This window comes from Cynocephalus volans, chromosome 4, assembly GCF_027409185.1.
Source record: "Cynocephalus volans isolate mCynVol1 chromosome 4, mCynVol1.pri, whole genome shotgun sequence".
In the NCBI taxonomy this organism is placed as follows: domain Eukaryota; kingdom Metazoa; phylum Chordata; class Mammalia; order Dermoptera; family Cynocephalidae; genus Cynocephalus; species Cynocephalus volans.
This window is the reverse complement of record NC_084463.1, coordinates 113,466,624-113,492,793: the sequence shown is the minus strand read 5'-3', so window position 1 is coordinate 113,492,793 and position 26,170 is coordinate 113,466,624. Positions and strand designations below refer to the sequence as shown.

General features: G+C 46.4%; 1 protein-coding gene across 5 annotated transcripts in view; it reads right to left on the bottom strand.

Moving 5' to 3' along the window:
* BMAL1 (basic helix-loop-helix ARNT like 1) overlaps positions 1-26,170 on the bottom strand; it is a 101,124-nt gene that overhangs the window by 33,290 nt on the left and 41,664 nt on the right. For 4 of the 5 annotated variants that reach the window (XM_063095567.1, XM_063095568.1, XM_063095566.1 and 1 more), the window contains one exon: positions 603-731. The gene's annotated coding sequence lies outside the window, so the exon portion shown is untranslated. Of the gene's footprint in view, positions 1-602; positions 732-9,158; positions 9,205-26,170 lie in introns of those variants that run through there. The other variant, XM_063095569.1, reaches the window with a different exon arrangement.

The following is a 26,170-nucleotide window of genomic DNA, read 5'->3' as shown; positions in this document are numbered from 1 at the left end:
ACCCCAACCCGATCCTGCCTCACTCACTTTACCACGCTACTGGGTCATTCCCTTTGGTTAAAAACATCAGTTACATAACACCCGTCTTGGGGAAAACAAACTTTTTGAACACCATCCTCCAGCTACTGTGCCATTTCTCTGCCTCCACTTCTTTTCCTCTTATTCACTATCACCCAGCTCAAATCAGGGGCTTGTCCCCATCATTCCCATATAACAGCCTGTGTTGGATTCACCAGTGACCTCCCAGTGCCGGACCCAATGGCCGGTTCCCCCTGGCCTATGGCAGCATCTGCTAGAGCTGCCTTTCCTCCTACCGGTCTCGGCTTCGGAGGCGCCACCTGCTCATGGCTCTCCTACTTCAGTGGCCGCTCCTTTTTGCTGTCTCTAGTTGGTGCCTTCTCATCACCCTCACCTCTAAATGAGGGTCCCACAGATGTCCTGGGACCTCTTCTCTGTCTATCAGCCAAGCAACTAAATGAGGTGAAAAATTGCAAGTTTCAGCATTCCTGGAAGAAGCTACACTTCCTGAAGGAAGAACTACCACACAAGCTACCAACAATCATCAGGTGCCAGGGGGTGAGGTGGAAGGATTTATTTATTACCTGAAATTATTGTTCTTAATCCTCCGATCCAGCTTGGGAGGAGTAAGGGGTCGCTGGACTTGTGGGTCACCTCAAAGTGATTTTCATGTTTTATAATGTCCTTTCAGGCAGTCAACTTCTTCCAAAAACCTACAAGTGGGGACAATGGAAAAAAAAAACCCAGACAGGTCACTTTGGGGTAAATAAATGAGAAAATCTCTTGGTTGCTAAGGGAGATGGCAAAGCTAGCTATGACCCCTGATGGTGGGGAGTAACCCGGCGAGCTCTCAGTGCCATCCGCCACCGTGTTCTACCCGCACTGGCCACCCAGCTGTGTGACCATCCTTTACCTCCCTGCAAAACCTAGCTGCGCACGCACAAAGGAATCTGGCAGAAGAACTGTTCTGTGAAAAACAATGCCCTCTATGTTACTAAAAATGGATTCTTGGGCATGTCCTCGAGAAGGAAGGTAATTGTGTTTTTTTATTTCCCTTACTGAGTCAAGTCATAAAAATAGTAAACACATGAGTGTTATTTTGCATCAGGCACTTCTTTATTGTTTTATGTGGATTATCTCATTTGAACCTGAAAATTATGAGGTAGATACTATTGTTTTCTCCTCTTCACTAGCCAGTCACACAGCCAGAGAGTGGCAGGCCTCCGGAAGCTACAATCACTGCTAATGACACCATTCTGCTTTCTCAAGTGCAACTAGTTACCTGAACCCAAACAATCAGGAATGGTGGAAACAAGTCTTCCAAAAACAATAAGCCAAAACAAGCTGCTGGCAGGCCAGTACCTAAACCAATTGCTGAGCCTGAGCTAACATGCTTAAACAAAACGTCCATGAGCCTCACGTCCATCTGGGCACACATGAAGCTGAGAGAGAAATAAATCCCGGAAAGAGGCTCATGTCAGCCAAGTGGCGGCGCTGCCCCCATCTCTTACTGACAGGGCCGAGAGGTCTCCTCGCCACCCTCTGATTCAGTGGAGGATTCCTGCGTCTGGGAGGGACTGATTTGAAAGGAAGAAAAGGGCCTCCCACATCCTTCTAATCCATCCCTGCTCTGCCTTGACATGGCAAGATTTCAATTTTAAATGGGGCTTTCCTGACCTTTCTGGCATTGCACACTGCACTGGCTAATTCACACGGTCTTTGGAGTACACATCTCTGCCGTGATCTTCACGATGGTCTTCCAGTGGACATCCAGGAATGGCACTCCTTTGTCCTCCATGGATTCCTCTTTACAGTCTAATGCAGACACCTTCATGGTCAGACTCTGCTAAGCCCAGTCTGGGCATGTGCAAATAACATGACAAGGAATTTTGGACTTCCAGTCACTGAGCCTCAGTTGGTCAAGCAGCAGCAAAAGGATGCAAAATTCCCAGGCTTCCAGTACACTGAATTCCATCTGAATCTGACTCTGTCCAGGTCACTGGGCTATCCTCCCAGTCCCAAGTTAGTGACCCAGGATCCACCTTGGGCTTCCTCCCTCTCCCCTCACACCCAAAGCCCCACACAGACCTCTTAGGGGTCCAGCCACACCCCTCAGTCTCCCTGCCATTGCTTCTGTCAGGCTGCTGTCCTCTCCAGCCCCACCCCCTCCCCATTAGGGTCAGAGACAGGACACCCCCTGCTTAGAACACTTCAGTGACTTCACTGCTCCCCTGCTTGCCCCCCACCCCCCCCCCCCCCCGGCCTTCAGACAAAATCCAAAACTCCTTAGCAGGAAACATCCAGCCTTGCTTAGTCTCCAGCCCAACCCTTCCCATCTGCTGCCTAAAGCTCTGGCCAGACTGGAATACTGAAGTTCCCAGGAGCACCACCTCTGCTGGGTCCACATTTTTTTTGCAAGTGTGGCTCCCTTTATACACCCTGTCACCTGTCGAACTGCTTTTCTTTCACATGCCTTCAGGCGTCACCTCCTGGAGCAGCCTTCTGAGATGCACGCTCTCTCCCTGGCTTTCTCTGGTGCAGCCACTTGGCCCCAGCTCCTTCACACCCTGTGATCATTCTCTGCCATCCTGCTAGTCAATCCACTGATGACCCTGAGCAGCCAGGGGCTTACCTACAGGTGCCTCCCAGTCCCCAGTCTCACGCCTCACCCCAGGCGGCACTCACCACATGTTAAGTCAATGAACACATTCATGTCCTTTCCCATTCCCAGACTTCCCTGAAATTTAGATGAATGTTCTAAATTAAGTACTTAACTTCATATGAAATGTCTTACTTTGATCAATTTTTCCAATACTCAAACTTACTTTATGAAAATAATAACAACATTATAATTCTAATATAGATCTTGACACTATCTTTTACATAACAAAAACCACAAGGCCTTTCTTATGCTTAGACAAGGTAAGGAAACTGAACTAGCTGTGACACTTAACATTATTTTTGGAAAACTGTTTTCTCTTCAAGAAGGTGTTCTTAGATGTAAGAGCGATAAGTAAAACAACAAAATAAAAGAAACCCCCCCCCCATCTTTCTGTGTTAACTACTTCCAAATGGCATTTGAGCCAAGGGAGACCACAGGTACTGCGAGAGGGACTCTAGCTGAGGGTGAGCTCAGAGGGCCCGCCTGGCACAGTTATCAAAGTGGCACATGTGAGGACGCTCTCGGGAGAGCCTGGCCTGTGTCCTGGAGTTGGGGCCCCATATGTGCCCAATTCTGAGCTGGAGATTCTACAGGTGGGACAGAGGCTTGCTGGCCAGCCAAAGAAAGCAGAGCACAAAGAGACTTGCGAAGCATGCCTGGGACGCGTCCTCTATCCCTCCTAGGAGCACAGGGAGAAGGATCTTGGGAGCTCTGCACAAAGGACAAGGAGGATGCAGGAGGATCACAGCCAAGGCTGCCCTGCAAAGAGATGCCTAAAGCTGGGAAGAGCAAGGCGAGGTGCCAACCACTAAGTAGGTGCCGAAAGGAGACACAGCTGCTCTTCTGAGCAGAACAGGGTAAGGCTGAACTCGGCCCCTTAAGAAGCCCACACCTACCACCTAGTCGAAGACCCCCAATCCAGACCAGCTTCTCTTCTTCCCCTGGTCCCTGCTTCAGCACCTAGCTGGCTATAAGAAGAGACGGGAGTAGCAGGTGGTGTTAATGTTCCCATTGTGAGCTGCCCCTCCCTGTGGGAAGGGTCTGCACTGTGCCCTGGTGTCAGGCAGGGCTCCGAGACTGGCCTGACCTGTGAATGTGTGCACAAAAGTGACAGCCACAACTTTCAAACAGAACCTTCAACATGCCTTCCTCTGTCTGTGCCCAAGACCAGCAATTTTCTGGACAGAGGCTCCTCCTTCAGCCAAGGCCCCAGATGGACAGTAGCACAGAAAGAAATAAGCCTTCGCGACTGCAAACCACTGCGATGTTGAGGTTGTTCCCAGGGTGACCAACACGTCTACTTGCCCAGGACCTTCCCATTTTAGTGCTGAAAAGTCCTGCGTCCCAGGAAACCCCTCTGTCCCAGACACCGGGATGGTTGGTCACCTAGTACTACCGCTGCACGACTCATCCTGAGCTGATTGACACAGGTGAGGAGGAGGAAATAAGGACTAGGATCCTAGAGCCACAGATCGAACCTGATCCAGGAGGGGTAAAAGAGAACAATGGCATTTATACAGGATGAATTTAATTTTCACAATAACTTATCCATTCACTGTGATCATTATCCCAATTTTTAAGGTAAGGGACTGAGGATTGAAGAGGCAAGTTACCTCCCTTAAAATGGCACAGCTAGCAAGTGGGGACTGAAACCCAGGTGTGCCTGGCTTTACTGCTGGTGCTTCTAACCACCACACTGCTGATCCTGCCTACAAATACAACCCCTGAAAGTAAACTACAGAGACAAAAGCTAAACAAAACACAAAAGAAACAAGCATTATTTTTTGATGATGTAATAATGCCCCTGCTTTATTTCTGATTTTAGTAATTTTGGTCTCTCTCTTTTTTTCCCTGGTCAGTCTAGATAAAGGTATGCAAATTCTGTTGATCTTTTTAAAGAATCAACTTTGGTTTTGCTGATTTTCTCTGTTTTTTTGTTGTTTTTTAAAAATTTTTATTGAATCAAAATTGATTATACATATTTTGGGGGTTCAACATCGAGATATGTTGATCCAATCAATATTAGTAGCATATATATTGTTACAAATTATAATTATTCTTTATGCCCCTTGTCCAATCCCACCCCATCCCTTTTCCTCTCCCCCTCCCCCCTCTAATCACCCTAGATTTCTTCTCTCCCTCTGAAAGAATAATGGTTACTCTGTTGATTTGCTGCCCAAATGATCTGTCCACTGCTGAGAGGCATGATCAGGTCCCCCAATACTATCATAGAGCAGATGTCTCTTCCGTCACTATGAAATGGGCTCTGTGGAGACAGACATCCTCCTCCTGTCTTTATCTCTGCTGGTGACTCTCCTTGTGTCAGCTCACTCCAGTGGCTGGTGGACCATCTGCGTGGTGGTTGTGGTGTCTAGCCACCTTCACGGAAGCCATGGTTATCGTGGTGGCTGTGGTAGGCCACCCACACGGAGGAGATGTTTTTGGCCTGCTCTGGGGTGCTGGCAGTGTGCCTGGTTGTGGAGTGTCGATCCCCGGTTCTATGCCCTGGGTCCCCAGTGGGTCCCGAGGTTCTGGAATGGTGTGCCAGTCCCCAGCTCTTTACCCTGGGTCCCTAGGCATGCCCTGAGGCACTGGTGCAGTGTGCCTGGTGGTAGGAGGGGGATCCGGTCCCCTTCTCCATACCCCAGGTTCCAGTGTGGGCCCCAAGGTGCTGGTGCAGTGTGCCTGGTTGTGTGTGGGAGGGGGGTTCCAGTCCCCAGCTCCACACCCTGGGTCCCCGGGCAGGCCCCAAGAGAAACAAGCATTTCTGGGGAAGAAGTGAGGGGAAATTATAAGAAGAAATCCTGGTTCAGGAAAGATACAGGAACTAAGTAAACGAGTTCCCTCTGAGCTTCCTGGCGGCTAAGGCAGAGAGGGAGATGTTCAGCTCTCACTGTGTAAGACTGGGCAGTATATCAGTTAGTTCATCAAAGACAGACCTGGGCAAGGAGAGGTATCTGTCGGGAGGGCCTCTCTATGGGACACAAGGAATGCTGTGCTGAACGGTTCTGGGGAAACCAGTTATGTAAAAGAACAGAGGGCTTCCTCCTTTTAAAAATGTAAGCCCAGTGAAAGGCTGCCTCCTCTCTTTTCTCCCAGTGTCACCCCCAGTGTGACAGCTGGATGGAGTTCTGTTAAGACACTTTATGAAACTCTGGGATGTCCCTCAGGTAGCAGCTTTTGATGCTATGGCTTAATAACAGGTACGGCTTAGGAAAATGTGGACCACAGTCAATTAGTATCCTTGACTACCCTATTCCGTAGCTGTATGCTTACTGATGTACTTCTCCACAAAACCCCCAACTCCCCAGGAGGGGTCCCTGGGTTGCCATCTCTGTATCCTCACAACCTACAAGGAGCTGCCCTGAGCACAGTACATGCTCCGGAAGTACTGCTTTCCTTCCTGGGCCCAAACAGCCACAGCAGATGGCCCTTGACCCCATTCTCCACTGCGTGAGGGAATGAACGTTAAGTAGTTGCTCGGTCTGTACAGATGGCGGTGGCCTTTGAGCAGAGGTGAGGGGCTGATGGGGCCCTGTCTGTTCTGCAAGTCCTCCTTGACCCTCCATGGTTACTCTACTCTGACAGCTTGTGCGGAGTATAGTTGCCTTGCTTTGCAACAGATGGATTTAAAGAAACTTCACCGAGTGAGACCAGATGCCTTGAACCTAAGGTAACAGGTGTTTGCACCAGGATCATTCAACAAGCATTTCTCTAGCCCCTAGCAGAAGCCAGGACAATGGGGACATAGGGAGAAATCAGCAGTCCTTATGTTCAAAATGCCCTCAGTCTAGTTGGAAAGTGTTTAAATAAACACATGACAGCACGACCAATGCAGCAGGCAGGGCCATGCTCACAATTGTGAGGTACCTGTGCATTCCTAAGTGGCAGAGATTTGTTGAGCCATTATGACAAATTTCCAGCAGGTGGCAGTCAAGTGTCTTGAGGAAGGAGTGCTTTTTTTTTCTAGCTGTGGGGCATAGTATACAAGGTGCATGAGCAGAACAGAGGAGAAAAACATGAGCTTATTGACTGGGGGGAGAGGCGGGTATTGAAAGGAGAGTGACCAGGAGGAGGTGAGACTTGAATTAGGTGTTGCAGGTGTTTGTCTGGTTGGGAGGGAGTACATTCTGAGCAGAGGAGGGCAGTATTTGCAGTGGTACTTCCATCCGGAAAGGCACTGGTCGTCAGGCACCTGGGAGAGAGCCCCATTTGTGGCACTTGTGTGCCCAGTCCTTCTGGTAGCTCCAGGAGCTTTACCCCCAAATCAAACATAAATCAAGAAGATTGCATTTGGAGGGCTTGGTCCGTCAGTTGAGAGGATCTCACAAGGGACAGAATCTGTGAATCTGGGGCACTTTATGAATCAAAACAAGGCTAGACTTTGTAGAAAAAGACACCCAGTACCACTGACGGAGAGTCCACAGAATTCCCGTCTCAGACAGCTACTGAGGGTTGGTAGAGGGATTCAGAGTTCTAACTAAGAGTCACAAATAGGGCCAGCCTGTCAATTCTGCAAGGGCATGCACCCAGCACAGCAAAGGCACTTAGTAAATGTTTGCTGACTGATAAAAAGGATGTCTTCTCAAACCTTGCCTCATCTGTCACTGAGGTATAGGAATGAGAACAAGCTACTGGCTCAGTGGCACTTTGGGAGGACTCTCGGTCCTGGATGTGGACATACAGACCACCGATGGGACAGGTGCAGGAAGTGGCAGAGCAAACAGCATCATCATAACTGAAGCAACTGAGTGGGTAAGCAGATGAAGGAGATCACTCTTGTAATAGGTTTGATTAAAAAGACTGCAGAATGACTTGGAATCTCAGGCACCACCAATCCTCCTAAAAATATCCATGAGCCATCTGAAAAGAGAACTGATATTACTTAGTGCTTTTACTGTTCTAGACATGGTGCTTAAGTGCATGCTCTCTGAGAAGACATCATAGTGAGTTTTCTGACTCGGCCATGGGTCGGTACTGGGGGTTCAAATCTTAGGTCCACGTATACGAGCTGTGTGACTGTGCACACAGCACTTAGCCTCTGTGTGTCATGGTTTCTTGACCTGTAAGGGAAGTATGATAACATTGCCTGCCTCAGAGCTGTGGTGGAGATTAAATGAGATATATAACGTGCTCAGAATGGTGGCTGGCACATAATAAACACTCAACAAGTGTCAACTATTACTGTATTCTCATTAACATTACCTGTCTTGGAAGGCTGCTGTGATGGTTATCACTCCCCTTTTACGGATGAGGAAACTAAGTGTGAGAGGATAAGTAACTTGGCCAAGGGTGGTGATTTTATAGGAAGGTAGATTTAAACCCAGGTCAGTCCTATCTAATAGCCGTAGCCTCCATGCAAAATAAGAAGTTAGCACATTCCATAGTACACAGAGATTTAAAAATTCTTTAAACCAGCATTTCTCAAAGGTCTGCCATGGAACACTAATTCCATGGGATTTTAATGATGTTACTTACATGTGGGAAAAGGCACAGTAAATGCTGGGTTACATAGACAGGTTTCTCTTCTGCAGGGCTTCCTGGGCCTTTAAACACGCCCCTGCGGAGTGTGAGGGTCCTGGGGCAGTGGTGTCTCCGATTTCCCAAGTGTGTCCATCTACACACCAGTTTTCATCTAACGTGTAACAGCCAAGGGTTCAACGGGGCGCACTAAGGGGACCCCTGTTCTGCAAACTACTCAGGATTAAGAATCCCCCTCCCCTGTTGTCCTGCCTCCCCTCGCCACTGCTGATTTCCTTACATGAAGGTATTTGTCTGCCAGCCTCTTGGCTCCTCTGAAAGCAGCCCAAGCTCTGAGGTTCCTGCCCCACTTCTTCCCAGAAATGGTCTCTGGTCATGTCCTCTGCCCAGTGCATGCTCTCTGGCCTGGTGCTGTCCCTGCCTCTCAGCACTGCACACATTCAGCCCACTCCCTGGCCATGTGGACCAGGGCTCTTCTGCTAGGGTTCTCCCTCCAGCCCAGAGGTTTCTCTGCATTACCTGCAGGACAACAGTAGGATCTGAAGCTACTCAGAGAGCTCCCGGGTGCTGCCTCTCCCTAGGCAGAGGCCAGGCCTTTTCTCCTCTGCACCCCAGCTCCCAGTGCAGGGCCCGGCATGGAGGAGACAGTCAACATCTGGGTAGGGGTAGGGTGTGCCATGTACCCACCCCATCCCTTCCGCCCTGCCGCCTCAGCTCTGGGAAGTAGCCTCGCGGGAGCAAAGCTCCTTCCTGACCCTTGGCCTCGACATGCCCCTGCATTTAGAAAGGGCACAGAGGACAACCCCTGACTGTACCAAGAAGGATCAGGGAGGCATGCTCAAGGACCAGCTCAATGAAAACACATCAGCCTGACTCCTGCTTTCTTCTTATTGGTTTTTGTTTGTTCGTTTTTGTTCCTAAATGCTATAGAGTAAGAGAAAAGAGCCTGGTCCTAAAGTCTCAGGGGAAAGAACACTCTTTTCACCAAAAAACTTACTGCCTGAAGTTGAAGAAAATTCTGGAAAACATCTGCATCTTGTTCTAAAGGAAACAAAAGAATGCACTGCTGTTATTTGGTGTGAGGGAGAGCAGCATCAGGATAAAGTACCTGTGGTGCTTTAGGTTTCTGGTTAGGGGCTGCCGACGAGACAGGCTGGGACAGGCAGCAGGGGTGGACCCAGGGTGACTGAGATGTAGAGAAGAGAAGGCATATACCTTCTTTGAGAATGTGAGGGAAGCAGGAAGAATATTCAGCAGCAGAGAAAAGGGATATTGAGGGATTTTGTATGGGATGGCCTTCACCTTTTTGCCATAGTAAAGAGCAAGGCCAACTACACAGAGGGGGTGGGACCTGAGGATAGCCCGGGCAGGCTACATGGGGAAGGGTGGTGTGGAGCTGCAGAGCAGCAGAGCATCCCAGGCCAAGCTGGGCAGCAGGCATTTATCCAGAGCTGGCCAACCAGGCATGAGGCTTTCCTGACATCTCAGCAAGCAGGAGCAGGGGAGGAGGCTGAGGATTCTCTGCCAGGTACTGGACCAGCAAGCGGACCGGGGTGCACAAGAGAGTGAGAGGATTCTGGTGCATGAGGAGAGGCAGGGCCGGGTGGTGGTCAGTGCAGGGCCTCTTGGGTTAAAATCCCAGCTCTGCCACTTAACAGCAGTGTATCCTGGGCAAGGTAGGAGGCCTCTAGGAGCTGCAGTCTCCTCACCTGTGAAAGAGGGAGGATTCCTGATCCCTGGATTGCTGTGCAGACTGAATGAGCTTCATGTGAGAAGAGCACTCAGGATGCTTGGCAGTGTCAGTTGTGGTCGCTGCACCAGATGACTTTGTGCTGGTTGAAAAGGAGGGGTCAAACGCTGTGGGAAAGCTGATGTCAAAAGAAGCAAACTCAGATTTGAAATCTTAGGACTGAGGAGCTCAGGAACCCGAGGGGTGGAGGTGGGGGGTAGCAAGGGGACATGAAGGAACTTAAAGAGATCCAGAACAGTGACCTCTGGGAGCCAGAGGTAGTCAAGGAGGGCGACTGTGGGGAAAGGCTGGAGAGAGGACCCTGGAGGGGGCTGGCAGACATCCCAGAGGTCAGCATTTTGCAGCAGGGAGCACTGAGGACTCAGAGTTGGAAGTGTGAACGGAATGTCCAATCCCTTTGTTTTAGTGAAATATGGAGAGGGAACTCCTCTTGTGGAAAGCATGAGAAAGTTAAGTCAGTGGGTGATGAATAACAGAACTGTGGAGTTGCTCAGGGAGATGAGATAGAAAAAGCAAAGGCGGGATTTCCCATTTCCGATGGGATAGAGCCAGCAGGCTGACAGCTGCTGCCAGGGCTGGACTGCAGGGGCTCTGCGTGACAGCGGGCACCCAGCTGAGGGCACAAGGCACCACTTATGTCCCACCCAACACAGATTTCGGCTGACTGGTAAGATGGCTACCACTGCTCCTAAACCTTAAAGCAATCCATCCAGCATGATGTATTGAGTACCTATATGTGCCAGGTCATTTCTGCAGTGAAAGAATTGGTAATTTAAGTAAATTTCCACCACACACTGCATGTGGCAGGCAAATTTCAATTTGGGATAATTTTGTAATAAGTAAGACACTGTTCGTGTGCTGGCCCATGATCAGTCATTAATTGCTCAACAAATATTTACTGGGGGATCCAAGTGCCCGGCACTGTTCCTCACGCAGTGCTGGGAATGGGGCGGGGAGACCAAAATCCCTGTCACATCTGGAATACACGCTGAGGAGGAAGGCAAGCAAAGGAGATAGGTGCGTTCTGTCGGATGCGGGGTGCTGGCAAGTGCTTGGGGACAAATCAGAGGTGGGGAGGAGGAGTGCTGGGGGATGCAGGTGGTGAGGATGGCTCCTTGGAGGGGAGGAGAGGTGAGGAGGGGAGAGGGCGACAAAGGTGTCCCAGGCAGAGAAGAGTTTGCAGAGGCCGGCAGCGTGGCTTTGACTCCGAGTGAAATGGGGAGTGTGGGAGTGACTTGACCCCATTTAGGTTTTAAGTCTGGCTGCAATGGTTAGAAGCCCCCATGTGTGTGGGGGCAGGTAGGTGGGAAGATGCAGGGAGACAAGTCAGGAGACAACCACAGTAGTCCAGAGGAGAGGTGACACAGCTGAGCCGGGCTATCAGGAACAAAGGTGGTGCATGGTGGCTGAATTCTAGGGATATTTCCAGGGACTGTGCTGATCAGAGGGATGAATGTCGGGGCTGAGTGGCCACAGTGGGGTGCTGAAAAGCTGATTCTCAGCATACTCTGAAGGAACAGCCAACATGATTTCCTGACTGCATAGATATGGGGGTGACACCCAGTCTCTGAACTGCACAACAAGGGATGAAAACCCACCCCATGTTCCACTTGCAAGGCTGTGCCCTGTGTGACAGCTGGAGGAAGAGGTGCCTTTTTGGCATCCACCCATCCAGGGCAGGAGCCATTGGATACAGACATGCTAAGTGGGGTGACTATGAGACATCTAAGCTACATCACGGACGACATTACTGCTGAGTGGAGCTGCAGCAGAGCAGATAACCTGCCCCCCACCTTTCTGGATCTGTGACCACCTCCCAATTACTGAGCATCAGACACGTACCCAGGACAGTGCTAGCTCTCACGTCTCATCCAGTCCTTGAAATTATCTTTTGGGGGAGGCACTGTCATCAACATCATGTAGAAGATGATACAGGCTTAATTTAAACAGGTAAAGCACCTTGTCCAAGGTCACAGGGCAGAGAAGGGGTAGAACAGGGACTGGACCCCAGATATGCCCAACTGCAGAGCCAGGACGTTGCACATGCTTTTCTGCTTCAGTGACTCAGCAAATAAAAATAAAAGCCTGTCCCAAGTAGGAGAAAGAGGGAAGGGCAGGCTCATACCCACCCCTCCTCCCACCTGCAGTGCCAGAATGCCAAACCCTGTAACAAATCTCAGCGCTGGGGGAATGACAGATCTGTTTAACAGGTTAACTAAAGGTTAACCAGATGATCCTTTCTGTTTCAACCTGAACAACTGAAAACCTTTGTAAAATGTATTTGTCCACTTGTCTGGCAAGCACAATTTGAAGAAGGTAATTTAATCTTGTAATGAGTCTCAGGGTCTTCCCTGCCCTAGATCTAAAATGTCCAGTCTGAATGTATGCCTGACCCCCGGAAGAACCTTACAAGTTCCTCTTAACCAAAATGCAATCAGCTTGTTTTCTTTCATTCGTCTCTTTCTAAATGAGGAAAAAAAGAAAGTCAGTGATTTCAGTTTCATTTTTCGGAGCATTGGTTACAGTAACTGCGTATTACTTGTCTAAGGATCTGAGCAAGCACGAGTCATACAGCTCCAGATAATTCTTCTGAGACAATATTCTGTGCAGGAATCACAACAAAAATAACAACACGAAAACTGTAGTGACAGAAACCATACCCTGAGCTTTTATTTTGTGCTAGTCAGTGTTGTTTTGTTTAGTTTTCAAAGAAGAACTAGCTAATTCTGAGAGGGGTCAGGTGAACTGCCTGTAACCCCTCAGCTCCCAAGTGGGAAGACCAGGATTCAAACTCAGGTCTGTCTGACTCCAAAGCTCTGGGACAGGTTATGAGTTAAAACAGAACAAAACAAAACCTCCTGTAAATCAATAAAAAGGTAAATAGCTTAGTGGAAAAATAAGCAAAAAATTTAATAGGAAATTACAAAACATGAAATGCAAATACCAATAAATACATGAAAACATGTTCAATCTCATAATGATTAAAATAGGCTAAATATTGAGATGCCACTTTCCGTGCTCATATTAGCAAAGACATTTTAAAAATTATATTTTAAATATATTTTATATTTGATAATACCAATATTAGTGAAGGTGTGATAAATGGGCACTGAATACACTGTAAATCAGAATATAGACTGATACAAATTTTTGAAGGAGATTTGGCATTATGTATCAAAGGCTTTAAATGTTCATATGTTTTGACAGTCTTTGTGTCTAATTGAGTTAAACTTTATATCTAAAGACATCATTCCTTTAATAGTATTACATTAATAGATATACGTCTATTCATTTGATATACATCTATATCTACATATATAGGTATAATATATGTATATCCATGAATATAAAGGGATTTTCTTACAGTGTTATAATAAGGGCTAAACAATAAAAAATATGTAATGTTTCACCAGAGAAGATTGATTAAATTATGGGTATATTGAAGATAAAACTTTATATGACCACTCAAACTGTACTTAAGAATATATACCAACATGGGAAATACTCTTGCAAAAAATGCTAAGCGAAAAAGGATACAAAATTATATCTACAATATTTCCCAATTTCATCATATATCTACAGAAAAAAGACAAGAGAAAATTCAGCAGAATATTAAGACTACTGTCTCCAACTGGTGAGATGGGTCACCAGTCATTACTATTTCTAAAATTTCCATCTTTTTCTAAATTGAAAATGAATTATTTATATAATAGAATTTAATAAACACAGAAAGGACTGAAAGGAAATAAACCAAAATGTTAACAGTAGTTGTCTTTGGGGGCTGAGACAACGGGTAATAATTTTCATCTTTTGGTTTTCCAATCCGTTTCAAACTTTCTCTAATGAGGATATATTACTTTTGGACTAAGCAGAACTATAAACCTTACTATTAAGTATTCAAATTTGTTGTAACTATATCAATATCATATAAAAGACTTCAACAAGTTTCAGGATAGGAATAATACAAGACAGGGAAATTTTCAAACACCAGCTGTCCTAGCTGAAAGCTTTGAAATTTTCAATATTAGTGTCAAGCTGCATTTAACAACTGGCGCAGTAGGTGTCTGTCTTTTTTCTTTTTTGTGGCTGGCTAGAATGGGGATCTGAACTGTGACCTTAGTGTTGTAAGGCTGTGCTCTAACCCTAACACTCTGAGCTAACCAGCCCGCCCTGGTGTTTGTCTTTAGGTGCTGTGGTGAGTTCTGAACTCCTGGCTATACAAGGCGCCAACCCAGGGGGTATGCAATATTGCTGCAAGGTGCAGCCACAGCTGCAGTTGCTTCTCCCAGGGACCCTCCTGGATATCAAACCCCTGTGGTCCCCCTGGACAGCACTTGGGGTTTCATGAACAGGTGGAGGCCCAGTCTCAGAGCAGGAAGCCTATGGGAGACCAACTGCATCTTCCAATGTCGGAGCTTGGGGTGTCCCCCTCAGGAGCCCCATTTCTTTCCTGCCTTTGCCTTGGGTCTGCCCATAGCTCCCAGAGCCAGTCTGCCTCAGGCCAAGGTGCAGGCAGAGGCCACCAAGCAACCAAAATGAACTTGGTAAAAAAGAGGGAACCCAGATAGTCGTCCTTTCTGTAAAAATCTATACAGGGACATTTGAAAAAATATATATGTACAGGTGGGATAGGTGAAAAACAGAGAGAGCAAAGATGAAAGATGATGATGGAAACTATGTTTCAGACTCTTTTAAGATTATGTATTTTCTAAAAGGAATAGGGGAGACAGCAAAACACTTTGTTTCTCTGACAATAGATAACAGTTAAAAATTCGGGCTTCTACTACTTATCCTCATGTAAAAGGACATTTCTAAGAGAAATAAAACTATTTCTTTTTATTTCAAGTCCATCCGAAGGCTTCTCCAATCTAATTTATGAGCTAACACACACATGCACACGACACATTCCCGCTATCATATTTTCAAAAGTGCAATACAAATATTATTAGCATGCTTTTCACTCTCTTGAAATTTGTAGGTTTTTCTTTTTTTGGCAGCTGGCTGGTAAGGGGGTCCACACACTTGACCTTGGTGTTGTAACATCATGCTCTAACCAACTGAGCTAACTGCCAGTCCCCACTCTCTTGAAATTTGTAAATAATATAACCTTGCCAAAACTTACAATTTCAAAAATAACATTTCAATTATTTCAAAAACAATCAGCCCTAACTGTAATACAAAGTAGAAAGGAGATAAAGTTAGTCAAAATAAGATAATATGTAAATCAATATGCAAATACTGGGGCACAGCCACTCCAGAAGCCATCAGGAAAGCCATAACAAGATGCAAATATATAGGCATAAATGCATAATAAATAGGCAAATTTCATACACTTGGTAGTTGCATTCCTGGAAAATTCAGTGTATATTAAAAACAGAAAAATTATTTGTGTTTATGTTTAAAGTCACATTCCAGGCTTAGACAATCGTAAGCAGGGTTTTGCCTACATGAATGCCTACTGAATATGAGGCTCTGAACTGAACATGAATGCACTGAACATGTGCAGGTGTTGGACAATCCTTTGTCCCCCAAGCATTCCATCTAGCATCCCTGCCTTCCCCCTCGCCCCCACAAAAGCCCTGTCTGGGCTGCTGTGAAAGCCAAATCACCCATGTGCATTCCCAGGACATCCTATAGGGGTATGTACCCACTCAGAACCAGTAGCATGATTCAACCCTCTCTTTTCTACAGAAAAAAAGGCAGAGAGGTTAAGATGTTTACCCAAAGCCATACAGAAAATCAATGGCAGGCAGAATTAGGAAGGAAGAAGAAATTATTATTCTAATGTTTACATTTATTCTTTGCTAGACACTGTGCCAGGTGCTTTCCATTATGCCTGTGCTGGATCTCATCTGATCCTCCTATCAACCTTACAGGTTGGTACTATCATCATCCCCACTTTTCAGATAAAGAAACTACATTTCAGGGAGGTCACTGCTTATGGCCCCATTTTTGGCAATGATAGAACCGGATTTTATCCAGTGCTTCTTCTATTACTTCGAGCTGTTTCCCCTCCAGGTCTCTGGGCCCACACCTCAGGAACCATCTCACTTTGCTGCTCAGGTCTCTAGAAAATAGTGACCAGGATGCATGCTATCAAAAAGCAACTTGAAAGAGAAAGATGCTTCAATCCCAACTTCTTGGCCTAGTCAGCCTGAGGCTGTGGCCAGAAAAGCCCAGATATCACTGAGCACAGGAAGAAAAGATTTTGCATGAAGTCAGGGGTCATCTTTCCCCACACATCTGGAGGAGCCTGGCTGGAGCCAGCAAGGGTCGTTTCAGAAGAATGTGTGTTTGGCACCTATATCCCAGCTTTGGAGAGTAGGTGGTCATCACATCTTCCACCCCATAACTGCTGTGGTTGTTCTGTGAGACTGAATACTGGATTGGGCACTTGAAGAGGTGACCCGGTTTTACAGTTCTCAGGCACCTCTCTCCCTCTGCTTTCTAGCCATAGAACCATTACTAAGCACTTTAAACAACCACCTACTGCATCAGACATCATGTTCAGGAAAATAAAACATAGCCCATATGTGTCACCTTGATCTAAACACACCACTTCATGAAGCCTGTGGGGCATGAGCCAGGATGAGCCCATTTGCTGGTGATGGTGCAGAGGCCTCTGCCCTGCAGTGTTTTGTCAAAACAAACTCTGAAGAGATTTCACAGAAAATGGTTCAACTCAGGCTCCTGTCAAATGACTTCTTGCAAAATAAGTTGGGCCAGCCCAAATCTAGTGCACCAGGGCTTATTTCCAGCACTGTGCAGAAAAGGTTGAGATATTATATAGCATGAGCACTAAGAGCATGGGCTCTGGAGTCACACTGCCTGGGCCCAAATCTCCCCTCTGCTGCTCACTTGTGTGGCTCTGGACAGCATTGGACCCCCATTCCTTAGTTTCCTCACTGGTAAAATGAGGATCATGACAGTACCCACCTCCTGGGTGGCTGTGAGTAGTAAATCAGACAATTCCTGTAAGAAACGTAGAACAGTGCCTGGCTCTTGGAGAGCAGTCGCTCCATCAATGTTGTTGCCTGTTTTCCATATTAATGCTGACTGCCATGCTAATGAAGGGTGGATAAAGGCACTGGAGAACAGAAACCCTGGGGAGTGAGGGAAAGGAGGTGCAGAAGGAAAGAGGACAGGGGCCTGTGAGCACTAAAGTGGGATCGTGCCCTGCCTATAGACAGACCCCTGTTCTGTGTTGCTACAAGGGGCAAAACTAGGTCAATGATGAAACACTGCCAAGGAGCAGATTTGAGGTCAGCCTAAGGAGGGGTTTTCTAAGAGCCGGAGATGTCCATAAGGGGGAGCAGGATGCCTGGTGCACAGGTGCCCTGGTGGGGCTAGAAGACTGCCTGTCATGAACCATGCAGATGGGATTTTCCTGCACTGGATGAGGGCCAGAGGAAGTGACCCCAGATGCCCCTTCCCACTGGACCATTTTATCACTTTGATAACGAGCAAATAAGAGCTCATAGCCAGAGTGTGGCTGATCAGCCTAAAGGAAGGAGGACGGACTTTGGACCAGTCTTAACAGACACAATCTTCAGGACTTTCACCTAAGTGGCTGTAGGTATCAAAACATTAAGGGAAAAAAAAAAGTATGGAGGTGACCTTGGCAACATTCTGTGTACTCATTTAATTGTTTGCCATCTGGCAACGCCTGGCAACATGTTTAAGAACCACTATCCAGGCTGGCTAGGAACTTACTGGGCAGGAAGACAGACGATCTCTTCTTGAGAGAATGTACTCAACAATGCAGAGGCTCCAGCTTCAGATCCAAGCTGCTGCATCTGCCTACAGCCTGATTTCTCCCTCCCCTCCCTCCAACCTCCTCTGAGCAGGCAGTTCCTGTCCCAGCATGTCACTGTCCTTTACTCTCTGGTTGGTTGTCTGTCTGTACCCAAATCCCACTGCTGCTTCCTCCCCCATAACCATTCCTGTCCCACTTATTCCTGCCCATGCTGACTGCTACAACCTTAGTTTAGGCCCAGACACCCCCTCCTGCCTACTCACATCCTCTAAAACCACTAGCCTCCAATGTTGCCAAGAGATAATGTCCCGAGGTGCTTTCATAGTCCATGCTCCCTAGTAAAGGCTTCCCTAGACCTCCCTGCCCCTCCCAGCCTCAGATAGAGAACTAACACCCGGAGCCCATTCTGACCCAGACCCTGTACCCAGCATGTAGCCCAGGACGAGAAAGAGATACAGGTTCTACTGCACATGGCAGCTCTAGTCCATTGATATTGATTGCCAGAATTCTGTGCAAAGAAAGATTCGGAGGGTCAGATAAAATACCGCCATGATCAGTCATTCTTCTACCAGGGGCAAGGTCAGACGGTTGGGTATTCAGTGCTTATGCCACCCGCATGCTTTCCCAGGAGAGGCAGAGCATTCCATGGAAATCGGGATCACCTGTCCTCCAGCTGTGCCCCAGTCCTTCACTCCCTTTGGTATTCCTATGAAATCTCCTCAACGATCCATTCCCGGGGCTCCTCCAAAATTGCAACATTTATCTTCACTGCCACCCACCACCCACGTTACACCATACTCTCGCTCCCCGCAACACTTGGCAAATGTGCACCTTTCTCCATTAGAAAACTTTACAGCATCTATAAAGCCTCTCCCACGTGGGTCAGAGAGCAACTGATTTCACCTTTGCTTTGGTATCCAAATACACAGATTCCAAAATTTTCTACTCTCACTATCTCCACCACTCAACTAATCTGTTTGTTGTACCCATATAGCTTGGTCTACTTATGCATATTGTGATTATTCAACTGTTTTGGTGTCGGTGTCTTCTGAGACTGTGAACCCTTGAAGGGTAGAAATCAGATCTCTTTAATACACCAGCTCCCAAACTTAGCACAACTGGGCACTGTTGGGGAAAGGCACAGAGACCACTGCCCCTGCCCACCTCTGCCATGACTTGCTATGGGACCCTGAGCAAGTCACTCCCCTCTCTGTGCCTCAGCTTCCCCACCTATAACAAGATACAGTTGAACTAGTGTCTCTGAAGTCTCATCCAGTTCTAACACACTGTGAGAATGCAGGCAAAAAAGTGCTGGTTCCATGTCTTTTCGTGACTATGTGCGTAATAATCACTCAGAGTTGGGCTCAGAGAGATATCGCAGTACTGCTCCTTTGAGAGGCACAGATCTGCCACTGCAATGAGTGAAAACCCTAAAGTGGATATTTAGTGCTATGGGATGTATGTTTGTGCAGCTAAGTATAATGGACAATGAAGAATATTTTATCTCCCTTTGAGAACATAAGTACACTATTCTATATTTATACTCTATCTCCTAATTTAGACAGGGAAAAACTTTTTCTGATCAGCGTTCACTTGCCAATAATTTTGCTCTACATCTAAATGAAGAATAGGAGTCATATAAGTTCACAGATTGAATGGGTGGTTGATTTACAAAGCCCTTAAAATGTGGCTGCAGGCCAGTGCTGGCAACCCCATAATTAGATATGGCATGCTCTGCAATGATGTATTTTTTTACTGTTTTTTAATAACTCAGTTCTCCTTCTGGGATGAGGGGAAAAATGGAATTTGTTAAAAATAAATCAAGATTTAGTGGCTTTTCAGCCTTCTGCTGCTTGTTGCTCAAAATATTCCATAAATAAGAGAAGCCCTGCCCTATAGTGCTCTGTAAACACCCACAGACACTCAGAGCCAAATTCTTCCAATTATGACCCTGTGCCTGTTGCCAAGCTACTGCAAGGACCTACTTGAAAGGCGGCCATCTAGGCCATTTCCTGATTAAGCTGCCCTATAGCAAGGAATCAAGGCCTGCTGCTTTGGCATCGTATCTAGTCTCAAATAATTGCTCCGTGTTCTTGAAATTAAGCCTTTTCCTTGTGATAGAATTACAATTCAGAGGTAAGTGAAAAGCTAACCACCCGCCCATCTGTCCATCTGCCTGGGTCATGTGTGTGTTTCAGATCCTGGCTGTCACATGTTGAACTTAAATCAGGTAGTAGAAGTGCATTCACAACAGCATCTTTAATTGTGCCGAGCAAATCAAGGTCAAACAAAAGTAGGTCAACTGTTGATATGACAGGTGAGTCAGACCTAGCCTGCCCTTCAGTTGGGGTTACCGCTGCCCAGTGCAGCAGCTGAAATGGTCATTTAAAAATCCGTGCCCTACCCCAAGAGGGGCCATGTGGTTGGCATGGGATGGTGGGCTTACTGCTCTGCAGTTCAAATGTCAGTGCATGGGCTGGGACTGGCCGGGCCACCCGGCTTCTGGGTGGCCTCAACAAGCCCTTAACAAATGCACACACAGAGTCAGAAGACTGCAGCATGCCCACTCTCACTGACAGAGAAATTACTTCCAGCTCCTTAGAAACCGAAATGCTCAAAGTAGCATTGAAGCAAAATGGACTTTGGTTGGAAACTCATAGCCCTCCCTCCTAGTGCAAGGCTCTTCATTCAGTGTGGGCTCAACTGGGTGAGTCCTCCACACTTGCCTTCAAGGCCTTCAAAAGGCCTGTGACAAGGTTGCAGGCCCAGGGGCTTAAAGTCTGGTGGGGAGCCCATTAGTGAACAAGTACCACCCAAAAGAGAGCTGAAAGGTACTATGTGGTCAGATTTTCCAAACTCAAAAAATTGGGACCTATACAAGGGTACTTCAAAAAGTTCATGGAAAGATTCATATTATCTTTTAATTCTATTTTTCCATGACCTTTTAGAAGTACCCTCATATACTTAGAGGTGTAGAATTTTTAAAGAAGGAGTCCTGGAAAACTTGGGACCTGGAGATCATAAAGCATTGAGACTTCTACTTAGAGGGGTCTCTCCTGGCCGCCCAATCTAAAGTGGCCCTTCCTATGACTTTCATGCTACCCTCAGGTTCCAATTTCTTAATTACTGAAATGATCTGTGTATTTGTGTCTCTTCTGATTGGAATGTGAGCATCAGGAGAGCAGAGACCCTCTCTGTCTTGTTCTTGACTCTTTCTAGAGCTACTAGAACACTGACTGGCTCCTAGAAGATGCTCAGTAAACAATCACAGGAGAAATGAATACACGCCAGACCTCTGGAACAGGTTCTATGTACCAATCTCCCTCAATCCTCACAGCAACGTTATGAGGCAAAACTATTAGATCTCTTGCACAATGAGAAGATCAAGGCTCAGAGGCACGTTTTGCCTAGGGCTTCATATCTAATAAGTGAGGGAACTGGAATTTGAAGCCAGGCATGAGAATCCTAATCCTAGCTTTGTAATGAGCATCTATTGTTTTGGTGATTCAGCAAAAACAAAGAAGAAAAAATTTGGAGGAAAAACTACTCATCAAATGCTATATATCAAATGATCTAACAGATGATGGATTCAGTTCCTGAACCCAAAGTCCAAGTCCCATTTCGATCTTCAGAGGGCAGTGACACTGCAGCCAGAGCAGCAGTCAGGATTCTGGGGCCTTCTTCATAGAGGTCTGTTCCTGTCTTTCTGAGGGGCCTCAAAAGCCAGGCAGGGAGGGGAGCAGCCATCAGCAATAACATTTCACTATTCAGGTTGCTGTGAGAAACAGCAGGCTTATTCCATGGTTCCCTGGAAAAGTTCAAGGAGAGGAACCTTGCTTGAGGTTGGGAAATTAAGGTGCTTGGAATTGCCTCTCTCAAACCCACACCTTGAACACTGGAAGGAACAGAAAACGAAAGAAAGAAAAGCATACTTTTTCAGGTTGAAATTTCAAAAAATTTTAAATTGAAAAGTAGAGATTTATATATACCTGAATTGAAAACATTAAATTCTGACGAAGCTAAGTTTATCTGCCTTTATCATGTATATGTTGCAATAAAATTCCTATTGTTCTGATGTTTTGGATCAACAAATCTCTCTAGTCTGTCTGCTAGATGCAGGCTGTGTCTAGAATTTATGTGCAAATCAGCAGGTGCATCTCATCAAAATGGCCAGGCCAGTTGTACTGTGTGAATACATTCCTCAAATATGGGAAATAAATGCAAACAGCAAATAGTATCAATGAAACATGTATTTCCAAATATTACCAGAATGCTTAACAATCAAATACAGACATCCTGCAAAAACATTAAACCTGCCATGATTATGGATGAGAAGCAGGAGAATGACAAAAAAGCACATAACCTAACATTCCAGATCAGAAGTTTTTAACTGGGATCCCTGCATGGGCTTCGGGGAAAATGTCTCATGAAAAATGTTAGGCTTATCAGTTATCTGTCATGTGCATTTTTTTGGAGAGAGAGTCTATAAATTTTACCAGATTTACAAAGTGATCTATGACCCCAAAATACTAGGAATACCCACCAATCCATTCTGCTGCCACGCCTGTTTGATTTATACATTCCTGCTGACTCAAACAACTACATGGAAAGAACTTTCACAGTAAATAAGGTGATGTTGAGGATCAGGAAAAATTGTCTGACCTCTTGCCCAAACAATCCAGTCACTGAGGACTGCTCAGTCAATGACTGAGAAGAGGTCGTTGGCTAAAAGGGACAGAGAAATTGCTGAGCCTTACCTTGAGCCCACTGCCCAGATAGTGACAAATGGCACAATCAGAAAAGACCAGGAGAGCAAAGTTAGGAACCAGAAAGTCTTAGGTGAGATGAACTTGGAAGCAAGGGTATGAGACAAAGAGAGAACACAAGCACACAAGTTTTGGAGCTGGGCAGGGATCCACCTACATGCCAGCTGTGGCCTTGTGGTGACGATGATGACAACAGTATCTACAATGAGTACTGTTTACTAACAGCACAATGTCTAGCACATAGTAAGCAAGTACTTATGTACTGAAGAAATGACATGTTATTTAATTTTTACAGCAACTCTAGGAACCCTCTATATTATCTTGATATTCTAGATCTGGGAAAAAAAAGGTTAAAGAGATTAAGTAGCATGTCCAAGGTCCACAGCTAGTTGGGATTCAATCCTGAGTCTGTTTGGCTCTAAGTCCACACTCTTAACTACTGAGCTCCACTGCATTTCAAGCCCCAGCTTCCTCATCTGTAAAAAAGGATAACAATCCTTACCCCCACAGGGTGGTAATGATTAGACAGGATGCATGAGAAGTGCTTAACACAGTGCCCGGCACCCAGGAAGCTCTCTACTGTAGATTCTTACAATTCTGGACCTTTGGAAGAGAGAGGAGAGGTGGGAGGTGAGCTTAGAGCTACACAGAGGGTACACGTTTCACTTCACAGGCCTCAACAAGCAGGACAGGGACTCTGGACTGAGGCTTAAAAGACTGGTAATGATGTGTTCTCAGTTACGGACACAGAGGGACACTTCAGCAAGATGGGTAATAATGTGTTTACTCAGAGATAAAAGGCTTTTCATCAAAACTTGGAGAGGGTCAAACTTTTGGAAGAAGAAATAATTCAAGTACAAAAAGAAAGTTTTCAAAAGGCAGTACCAGACAGCACATCTATGCCTGGTCCAGGAATGTGTGCCCATTATGTGTCTAACTCCCTGAAACCCCAGGGAGGGGAAAGGCCTCCTGTACCTGTTTGTAGTGAGGGAGATGCTGAAACACCAGTTATCAGTAAACCCCCACCGGAAACCTGGACAGAGTCTAGGCACTCTAAAAAAAAAAAAAGAATTTGTAGGAGCAAGTCTGCTCTGGAGTCAACTGTAGAGAAATGCACCCATTGCAAGAAAGAACAATGACTTGGTATGGCTTGTAGTGTGTAAAGATCAATGGACCCATCTGCTCACTGATGCCACCATCTTGACTGTACCCTATTGAAAGACTGCACGGGGGAGGCTGTCAAGCAGCAGAGCCACTCCTCAGAGAGCAAACATCCCTGCAGAGAATATGCATCCCAGGGCGTGTGTTTTCTCGGTGAGAAAATCATTATGGGGTGTTACCGCCCTCTCCCCAGATCAACTCGTCCCCTCCTGCTTTTCTTATAAAGGAATCAGTATACCATGTCATCCCAATGAAAATCAATGATATTCAAAGGTCTTCAGGTCCTGTCATCTGTCCCCTCTTCTCCATCCCCACAGCTCTAGCACTGGCTCAGCGTCAATTTCCTGGACCATTTTAACAGCCTCTAAAGTAGTTCTGCTGCCTCCCTCCTACAGTCCAGCCCCCACACTGCCACCAGCTGGCTTTCTAAAATAAAAGTGCTGACCACGTCACTCACCTCCTGAAAGATGTCTACTAGATTTGCACTGCCTGTGGAATAAACTCCAAAGTCTTAGCTTGCATGCAGGCATGCATTAACTCATTCATTCATTCATTCACCCACCTACTGTTTCTTGATCACCTACTGTGTGCTAGGCTCTGTTTTAGGCCCTGGAGTCAAAAATGTGACAGACAAGGCCCCTCCTCATAGATCTACATTCTGGTGAGGCAAGACAAAGAGTAAATAAGAAAACAAAAAAATATATATATAATCTAAAGTTAAGCAATGATGAGTGTTAATGAAGAAAAACAAAGCAAGGTAAAAGGACAGAGTGATTGCAGGATGGTGGGGACAGAACAGTGCTTTTTTTTAGACAGATGAGAGAGAACACCTGAACAGAGACCAGAATGAAGTGAAGGTCAGCCAGAAGAAGATGTGGGAGAAGAGCAATCCAGGCTCAGGACAGCAAGTGCAAAGGGCCTGATGCAAGAAAGAGGAACAGCAAGAAAGACACAGTGGCTGAAATGGAGGAAGCAAAGCAGAGAGTGCCAAAACATGAGATCAGAGAAGCAGGGAGGCGCTGGCAGGCATGGCAAGAAGTTTAGATTCTATTCCAAGGATGCCAGAAAGCCATTGGAGAATTTTGAGCAGGGAAGTGACATGAACTTTACTTTTTGAAAGGTCGCTTTGCCTGCCTATGTGGAAAGCTGGTAGCAGCAAGGTCAGAGTGGAAGAAGGGAGGCCTGTTGAGAGATGGGAGGTTTAGACGAGGGCAGAGAGGAGTGGTGGCTTTCAGGCACACTTTGAAGAAAGAGCTGTCAAGACTTGCAAACAGCTGCTGTGAGGAATGAGGGAAAGAGCGAAATCAAGGACGGTGCCTACATTTTGGGCCTGGGTAACCAGGTAAATGGGGATGAGGCCACAAATGGGGAAGACTGGGAAGAAGCAAAGTTGTTTTTAATTTTGTTTGTTTCTTTTTAAAAATAAATCAAGACTTGTTTAATGGGCTGGCCGATTAGCTCATTTGGGAGCGTGGGTGCTGATAACACCAAGGTCAAGGGTTTGGATACCTGTACCAGCTAGCCACCAAAAAAAGTTTTTAAATCTAGTATAAATTTTGGTAGAGTGCAGCTTTATAAACACAAAGGTCAATGGTTCAGATCCCCATACTGGCCAGCCGCCAAATAAATAAATAAACAAACAAACAAATTTCAGGGGCTGGACAGTTAGCCCACTCGGTTATAGCATGATGCCAATAACACCAAAATCAAGGGTTCAGATCCCCACACCCACCAGCCACCAAAAAAAAAAAAAGAGAGAGAGAGAGAGAAACTTGTTTAGTCATGTTGGGCCTGGGATGCCCATTACACTTCAAAGCACAGCTGTTGAGTGGGCAGTGGCATGTGAGTTGGGGATTCGGGAGAAAGGTGTGGGCTGCTAATGAAGATTTTGGGGTAGTCAGTGTATGCATGACTACCAAGACGTAGAACTCAGGTCCTCCACCTCTTGGCCCCAGCTCCAGATACACACCCAATGTGTCACCTACCAGGGCTCTGGCCTCTGCCGTGGGGCTCCTTCTTTTTGGGACGCCCTCCCTGGACTTCTACAGCTGACAAACTCCTACTCATCTTTTAAGACTTGCTCAAAAGTCACCTCTTCTCTATGAGACCCTTCCTGACTCCCCAAGAGAAAGCCACTGCTGTCCTCTCTTCTCCACAGCCCCTGTACCTTGATGATGGCACAAACCCAGGTGTCACCTTATTTATTTACACCTCTCCTCCCTGTGAACCCCTCGAGGGCAGTGACCATGAGTCTGTTCCTCTCTGTATCCCTGTCACCAAACGGGAGGCCTGGGCATGGCGAACATTTGCTAAATGAATGGAGCTCTTTTCCCTGCAAAGAGGCGCAAAAGAAATTACATACACGCAAACTGACTCACCCTGCAGCTGCTGTCTGCAAGGAAAAAAAAAGGTGAAAAGAGGCTCTGTCACTGAAGCACTAATAAAGCTCAGTGGGGTAGGATGGTATCTTCCCTTGAGGAGTTTCTTAACAACAACAAAGAGCTTCAAGAAATGCTGAGTATCTCAGGGTGTTGTGAGTGTAATGAACGCTGCACCTGATGCAGGTGTTTTGGGTT